Genomic DNA, 9457 nt, shown 5'->3' on the forward strand with positions numbered 1-9457 from the left:
CGGCCTTAGATATAAGTAAAAATTACCGCCGCCGATTTTGCTGTAGTCATGGGAGCACATTCATCATGAGAGCACACTCATCAAGGTAGCACATTCATCATGAGAGCACACTCATCAATTTTTTCCACGTTTCACATTTCTTCACTCTCTTCCTCGACTTGTGAGTCAACATTTTCATTACAATTGTGTTTGATGTGTGTTGCCTTGCTGCGACCTGTGACTTCGGCCGCAGATGAAAAATATACATGACGTATACATAGAACAGATACCTGGTTTTAATTTTTCTACTGGTGTTGTAGGGTGGCTACTCTTAAACTTGGCCGAATAGCATACACAATCGTCCTTTTTGCAAAGCGTATATTTACCCATGCTCTTTTCACGCTTGACCTACAATGACTGTTGTGAGTGTAAGAAACATTTTCTTCTTTAGGTGATTGAATCAATGAGTGCTAAAAAGAAAGATCTTTCTCATACGACCTTCCACTGCGAGATTTAGCAAAGATAAAGATACGCGGCGAGTGTCCTCTCACTTCGCACACACCCATTAAGTTTTCGCACAAAAAAATTGTGTGATCAGAGCCAGGACGCGCCAAACAGTGGAAAACATATGGCAAGGAGGCTTGTATATTTCGGTTCATAATTAGGATCTGCTTCAAATTAGGAAACTGTTTTAAGGGATCCGTTATTCTGAAATTGACATCCCTGCTACATTGTTGATATTTTATTCAGTTGATTTTTGATTTATTTCCCTTCTCTGCACTGATCCAGGCTACTTGTATTGCTATTGTGCTTCTCATTATTTGAGAGTAACTGACAAAATGCATCAATGCATTAATCTCTAAATGCTATGATCATTTATCAGTTACTCACAGCTACATTATTGCTGTGCATTTTGTTGTGATACTTTTTGAGTTCTGTTTTGATGTTTTTTTTTAGGAATTTTTATGTTAAAATTTATTGCAGTGTCAAGTGTAAAGAGAACGTGACAAAGTAGATCTATAAACCGTACCAGACTATTGATACTTGACAGTGCAGATTCGCTGTTGCATATTTACAGTATTATATTGTGTCACTGATATAAATGTATATTGCATATTAATGTATATTGATTTTATTACTTTGGTCTTCTTCCCAGATTTGAGACAAACGTAGAGTGGTATTTCATATGACACAAAAGGTTTGACATTTCAATGTTTTAAACAAAATGTAAAAAACAATCATCACATTGATATACAATATTTTAAACCAGATTGTCCTTTCTGTTGTATTATCTCATCATACTTCTCATTACTTATCTAGTTTGTGATTTGGGTCCAATGGTTCTGCTTTACGCCAACACATTATGGTGTGACTTTTTATGTTTGCGTCTATTTTACGTTGTTGTTATATTTTACATTATTGTGGTAACCGCTTCAATTTTTTTTCATTTTTTGTTATTTCAGTGAAAGTTTGTCGACCACTGTTTGCTATTGTACAATCTTATAACAACTTATCATTGTTTTAGAAAAACAAAACATTTCAAACGAGGGGAAATACAAAACATTAGTAAACTCTTCAAGAAAACATGCACTTACTCATGAAAAAGAAGAGATTGTTTTTAATCGTGTCTTGTTATTCAGTTAGGAGGGCTATTACATCTCATTAGTACCGGATCAGTAGGCTCATGGTCTCAACCATTGCAAGGTAGCACATATACAGAATCGTGTCTTGTAATTCAGTTAGGAGGGCCATTACATCTCATTAGTACCGGATCAGTAGGCCCATGGTCTCAACCATTGCAAGGTAGCGCATATACAGATTCATGCATTCTTGAATTTTTTGCTAATACTCAGGTAGCTCGGGAAGTAAGCTCATCGTTTGTAGACAACGATTAAAAGTTTCATGTGTGAAACCAGCATTTCCTAGTTGAAACCACGCTTCGAAAATTTTGTTTATTTTTGTCAAATGCGTCAGAGTAGCATGTCTTTCTTTAAATAGAGCAGTGGTTCTCAACGTTTGTCTTGGCAGACCCTTTTTGGTGCCTTTAAAGCCGGCGAGGACCCCTAAAAATATTTTATCTAAAATTTTAGTGTACCGGTATCGCGTCTCTTAACATAAACAGATGTTTTATAAGCTTCTCGGCAGCCGATTTGTAGCAAGAATTGACAGCGATAGACACGTGTTTCGCCCATGAGGCTGGGCTTATCAGTATCGCACCGTATTGTGTGTTGAACTGTTTTATTCGCATCAGTAGCTCACGGTACAAAAGATTGACACGGTGAGAGAGTACAAACAAACATAGCCAGGTCGAAGACTTTCAAAAACAGGCCTGCCACACCCTGCGGCGGCGGGGAGCGGCGTGATTTATGGGGTGACGATGCACCCGGAGGGTTAAGTCCACCAGCTTAGGTCGCGGGGGCCAGGCTGGGGAGTCGAGGTACCTGTGGAGGAAGAGTGTGGATCGAAACACTATATGGCCCGTCCGCAAATTTAGAATGGCGGAGCGGGCCAGGGAGACAGGCTCTTTCTGCATAGCCCAGAATGAAGCCTTCTAGCCACAAACTAATTCGACCGCCGCTTTACCAGTCAGTTTAACTCTTATTTTTGTGGAAAGAAAAGAGCCAACAAAACCAGCAGGCGCCAGGGCAGAGGACATTGTGAAGAAAGGGGCGTTCTTCCCGGCTATCAGTGGAAGCTACACCGTTATGGTTAGCGAATCACAACTGCTCGCTGTACTAGTGAGTGCTCAGCCTGTGCTGATAGCCGGAAAGAACGCCCCTTTCTTCACAGATGTTTTATAAGTCTCGAAACGACAGACTTAGAGAGATTTGGTGAACTCGCGACGCACTTATGACGATTGATGGCATTGACGAAGTTATGTTGTGAGCTGCTACCTATGTGTGGACAGACAGGATCAAAAATCAGTAATCTATATCCTGGATTACAGCAATGTTTTTCAACATTTTTTTCGAAAATTACTTGCGATCTTTACAAAGAATTTCTCCTTTTTTTCCTTTGTAATCATTATTTTGTTGCAATCATAGTCATGGAAAAATGGTGAGTGCTAGTAGGATGTCGACTAACGTTTAAACATAGGCTACATAGCCTTATAAAAAGATTTAACACTTTTCTATTTTTAGTTAGGAATCCAATTATTCTAACCGTTGTGTAGGATGTCCTTTGAAATTTCAAACAACACACCAGCGTCGCGACGTACAGTTTGGGAATCACTGTAATATCCAAATAAAGAACAACCAATTTTAAAATGTTGTAATTTTTCAATAATGCTGTAAATTGGAAACTTTCACGGACCCTCTCAAAACGTTTTGCGGACCCTATGGGGATCTGCTGACCCCGCTTGAGTTCCGCTCAAGTAAACTATGCAAATATTTATTTACAATGGAAGAACCATGGAATCTTGTTTCAAAACCTCAAGCTGACCACTGCTGCTCAAAATGCTTCTCAACAGCAAGTTGTTGTAATGCATGGTTGTCGACGCGAGGTGGTTTGTCGAGAAAACTCTATCAAAAGGACACCCACCAGACAATGCGCTAATCCTAAAGTGAACTTTCACAAGGTCTTTCCTTAAATTTCCTTACAATGCACGGTATTGCACTTCAGGCAAGAAAAGGCAACATTAATGACTGAACTGTTGTTTCTACTGTGTTCCCCCGATTGTTTTTTGGCCCACAAGCCAAATGTGAAGAGCTTTAGCACCCCGTTTTTTGGTTAACCTGCACACTGGTGGCTACCCAACCAGCTTGGCCCTATAATTATAACTTAGCCAGTCATCGATATTAACTACCTTGGCCCTATATCCATAGATGCACATCAGACTTGTTTCATAATAACAAGTAGGCGATTGCCATCACAGTCTGTTCTAGCAATAAAAGCAACCGTCACTAAATTACATACTGTACATCAGGGGTGTGCAACGTGCGGCCCGCGGGCCAAATGTGGCCCGCGAAGAAAAATTATGTGGCCCACAAAGACGTGCCAACTTTGAATTGTGTGCGGCCCGCGAAACATGTTTATACGGTAATTTAGTTTAGTCTGGTACGTTTGAACAATTCATTGTGGAGTGGAATATTATAGATTTCGCACCTTCTCTTAACCATTTTAGAAGTCTCCCACCGACCACCGCCAATCCATTGTATTTAATTTTCTATTCTGATGTCTCTGGATTTATTAATATTCAATTGAACACTGAGAATATGTCCTTATAATGTTTGTAATGTAATGTATTGAGTTTAAAGTTAACCGTTGTTATTGCGTTCATAAACGTAGTTGCTCTGATGAGAATTTAATATTTGAAAACGCGTTCTGCAACACTGTTTTTTGCACTCTGTAATGCCAGATGCAGATTTATCTGTAGCTTTCCATCACGCATTGAAGCGGTGATCTGATCATGAAATTTTCTACGGTTCGAGAAAAAGTTTTCTCTGCCTATAAAACGTTGAATGGTAGTTTAATCAATTATTTCTAAAAAAGTATGGTCACATAAAAGGCATTATGAACAAAGTACGACTTTGGAAAGCTCACATACAGACAGGACATCTTTTCCACTTTCCAACTTTGAGAGACTATGGAATGCATCCGGAGAAGAAAACTAAATTTGAAATATTGTTGTATGAATTTTTGGCTCGTTTCAAGGACTTCAAATCTCATGAACATTTGTTTGATATATTCTCTTCGCCATTCAACACGGACATTGACAAAGCACCAGCTGATATCCAACTTGAACTGATTGATCTTCAAGAGAAAAAGGATTTGAAAGCAAAGTATTTAAAAACGAGTCTTGGCGATTTTTACCGAAAACATTTCAACTAAGATGACTTTCCACATTTCAAAAATCCATGGCTTCAAAAATGGCACTTTTTGGCTCAACGTATTTGTGCGAGCATTTTTTTCTAAAACGGGCGTCATGAAATCTCCCTATTGATCGGTTCTGACAGACCAACACTTGGAAAATGGACTTCGAATTGCGATCACTTCCATTAAAGTAAATTTGGAAAAAGCCGTTAGGAAAAGAAGCCAGCTGCAAACTTCTCACTGAGCTCGTTTAAAGACAGTGTGACAATAAATTTGAATAGCAGTTTTCTTCAGAAATTTATGCGTCCTAACTTATTATTTCTGGAAGGATTTAACCCCTAATATAAGAATAACATGAATAACAAGAAAAACTACTCTTTTGTGCCTGCAACTACTAGAAATCATATGTTAAATAAACGTGCGGCCCGCGGTTTCACCCAATTATTTATATCTGGCCCTCCTGTAACAAAGGTTGCACACCCCTGCTGTACATTATCCTCCCTACTCATGAACATAACCTAGGCTACAACGGATCTTGTTATTAAACTTTTCAAAGTGTCTAAAAAGTAATTTTATGATACAACATATAACATGATTGAACAGCTGTAGTTTTAAAAAAAAAATCCAGGTAAATATTTTCATTGAAAATCCGACGTTGTTATACGAAAAATTATTTACGGCCGGAAAGTAGGTTATTTCTATCGTGGGAGAAAAGGTTGCATAGAGGCTAGAGCTAGGCCTGCCATGAATAGGCTATGCTACTTTTAGGGACTTTAATCTGGAGTAGATTTTTGCATGTAGCCTCTTTGCACAAAATAATACAAGCCAACAGAAATATTAATGCATTATACGAAAGAGCAAAAAGCCTGTGAAAGTTTCGAAATGGATTTTAAGTGGGTATGGATGGTTATATTTATTTTATTTGTTTAGCCAGCTCAATACAAATTTCAAAAAGAAAACTTCGTGAATGAACTTTTCAATCTTCTTTTGAATTTAGTAATCACCCAAATAGATGCGTACTGCGATTAATACTAATCGAAGCAGTAGAGAGTAATAACTGACTATATCGTATCAAAGAAGGTTTAAAGTTTGACTTTAGTAAGAATGATACGTGTAGGCTACGAAGGCATAGTTGCTTGGCAAAAGCTGTACAATACCCTTGGATCAATTTAATGTGGTAGCCTATTCTCTATATCTTCAATCTAGAATATTTGTATGTTCGGTATGCTTTTGCGCATGCGCGTAGTCATGCGCACAAGTCGAAATGATCATTTAAGTGTTTTACGATGAATCAAGACCAGAAAAACTGTTTGAGGCTGTCTTGCAACATTTATTAACGTGTTTTGGTACAGTAGTAAATAGTATTTGAGTTTTAAATGTATAAGAGTTTTAAACAAAAGGTGACCTCAATGCAATATACGGCAACTTTTTTTTACAAAACAAGTTATTTTCAGTGTAGGGAAGGGTTTTTGAACAAAAATTCCGGAAAAAAATTTCTAGAGGTCTTAGAATGTACTGCTGTATCCTAAAATCAGGACTATAGTTGAAATTAAAATTACCCCCCCCCCCCCCCCTCCCCACTGTCATTCTATAAAACCTACGACCGGATGAAAATCTATCATGCTGTGTGGCGGAAAAGTGGTTCGAAAAGTTGAAAAGCGGAAAGCAGTACAGCGCTCAAGACTATTGGTGTTACTCTGTTGCTCTGAATGACTGCTGGTAGGCGTTGGTTATCCACATATTAGTAGACCACCTCAAAAGATCGTTTTCATCCAGAGAGGTGGAAAGGCATCTCCAGACTAAGTTCGTTTCCGACAAGTAATGTGAGATTAAAAATTCGATATAAGCAACAGTGAACATAAAATATTATGAAAACTTAGACTGCGTAATTCTTGTTTTTGCGAAAGTCATAAAAACATATTATGCGCAACATAAAACTAATATCAAAAAAAGCTGGGCTATTTTAACTCTTGAAATTGGTGTGATAGCCTATTTGCTTTGAACTCGCATACTTGCAATTGTTCTGTTATTTGATTGAGATGAGTTATGTAGCATTGGTTAACTTTTCTCGCAAAAAGTCAGGCATTGTGAATTCCAACAATTCAAGCTTTGCACGCCTACAGGGACGTGACGTGACGGATCAACGCCCGCGCGCCAGGCAAGAGGTTGACGTAATATAAGTGGGAAGTATACGTCATAAAAAAACAAATAGCATTTCGTATATAGACCAAAGCGTATAGAATTAGCCGGAAGTTATCAGTTGCCGCTGTTTGTTCCTTCATAGCTTTCCACTACTTGAAAGAAGGAAGCTTGCTACTGGATAAGGGACAACTAGATAGTCTGGATAGGCCTACACGGGCAACCTGTAAAAAGTTTCATTAAAGACCTACTACGACTATGGAACCAATGAGAGCAGGGGCATTAGTTCTAATTTTTTAAGCCGCTGTAACTACAACAACCAAGTTAATACACTCTGCGTAGAGATGAGGTGTGTTTTTTTTATCATGGTTTAGTAGGGAGTCGAACCAGGTTGTGATATTTGGAAGCCCAGAGCCTCACGCAAGCATCTGTACCACGCCAATTAGGCAGTTTCAAACCATAGGCTGGTGAGTGTCAGATTTGGCAAAGCAAACGTCTATCTATTTTTCATAAATACATCAGAGAAATATTAACTGCTAAATTGCATGGTCGCTGTGTGTGTTGTTCATTATAATCAAGCCGGTCCTTGTTCAGGGCTTTTAGAAACGCCTTTAACAACTCCTTACATCACCAGAAAACTGTTATTTTGTTTGAGTTGCACCACGATCTACTAGAACACGGCCAAATATGTTGCTATTTGAAGAAATTTCTAAGAGTCTGAATTGTTACAATCACAGCTATGACAAACCTGTCATCTTCCCATTTCCAGAAGTAAGTAAAGTAAGCAATATTTGCACCTAGAAATATGTTTGGCTTGTTTAACCGGAGATTAGGTATGTGCTTTGAGCACAGTTGTCACAATAATGATGTAATAGGTAAGACTTTCAAACTGCAATTGCACCAAACAAACTACCTAGAGGTAGTATCGTTTGGTGCAATTGCATGTTTCATTTAATATATCAAGGATTTTTGTGGATTTTATGTTGTGAACTGTTCATTTGATCTGCCAATTTAAATTTTAGTTCTTTTTGTCTTAAGCCAAGTTTAATTTTGCAAGTAAAGTATGGCTATTAGCGAAAGATCCTGCTATACAAAAAACCTAACGACTGTATGATGAGACTACCTCTAGGGCGCAGTTGAAAAGTCTCACATATTTTACATTATTATTGCATAAATTGTGCTTAACGTATACATTATCTAATCTCCAGCAAAACAAGCCAAAAATATGTCGAGATGCAAATATTGCTTATTTTACATACTTCTGTAAGTGGAAAAATGACAGGTTTGCAATGGCTATGATTGTAACAATTAAGACTCTTAGAAATTTTTCCAAATAGCAGCATATTTGGCCGTGTTCTAGTAGGCCGTGGTTGCACCGTAACTGTCAGTTAGGCAACGTAACTGTTGCACAGTAATTGTCATTTAAGGCAATACAACTTCAGCATGACTTCAAATTCAAATTTTTCACTTTTTCAGCAATGCTTGTGGATAAGAAATCAAGCGTTTAGTTAGAGAATCTTTTAGAACAACCTTCGTCATATCTCGTATTTTGTTGTCACGACATTCGAACTGAAACTCCAAAACGTGCTAACGACACAGCTTTGTTTTGGCTTCTAGCTTAAGTTTCTTGCTAATAACCATCTTCCGGCGTCCCTGCTGTCGAATATAGCTATTGGTCTAGTAGCTCAGGTTGCATGCTTGCTTGACATGATGTAGGTTTGTACTAACACCATCAACAGAGATAGTTTACTTTATTCCAATGCACGCTTGGTAGGACAGAATCGCTGGGCAAAGTTGTAGAATACAAAATCTTGATTGGGGGCACAGTGTTAATCAATTCAGTCAGATAAGTTAATAATAAAAGAAATCTTTATTGTTTAGTTAGAAAGTCATGTTTACAAAACATAGCATATGTATTTTTTATAGCATAGCCTATTCGTCAACCTTAGGCTGCTGCTCTACCAACACAATCGTTCTATTTCCGAGTTGAAAAAAACACTTTTTTCAGTAGGCTTACAGTATATGGAAAGGTTTGAATGAACATTTCAAAAAGTTGTACCAGAAGATTTAGAATATCTTGTTGTATCCTAAAAGCTTAGGTAAGGTTGAAGTTAAAATTACCCTCTTCCACTAATTGGAGGTTATAAATGTCCTATTAGAATTGATAGTGTCAAGGGTGAAAAAGTGTATAATTTGTCATCATTTTCTACCATATCACTGCGCAAAAAACTAACTACATGCGTCGCACTTTTGAGGCGATTGGCGGTTCCGGCTAGGGAGTTGGTGCCAAAACTCTTCGTACAGTACCCTAACCCTTGTTCATTCTGGTGCCGTAGTTCTCACACCTACCGCATTGATAGTGCCATCGACGATGCATTGCCTACTGTGACTGGATGCATGCGTCACACTCCGACGGACTAGCCACCCATCCTAGCAAGCAAGCATCCAACCCGCTGAGCTACGTCGTAAAGAAGCCACGATTTCTGTCGCTCGCCGCGCTCTGGACCCCGACCATCCCCTCCATGCA

This window comes from Aplidium turbinatum, chromosome 4 (genome assembly GCF_918807975.1).
Source record: "Aplidium turbinatum chromosome 4, kaAplTurb1.1, whole genome shotgun sequence".
NCBI lineage: Eukaryota > Metazoa > Chordata > Ascidiacea > Aplousobranchia > Polyclinidae > Aplidium > Aplidium turbinatum.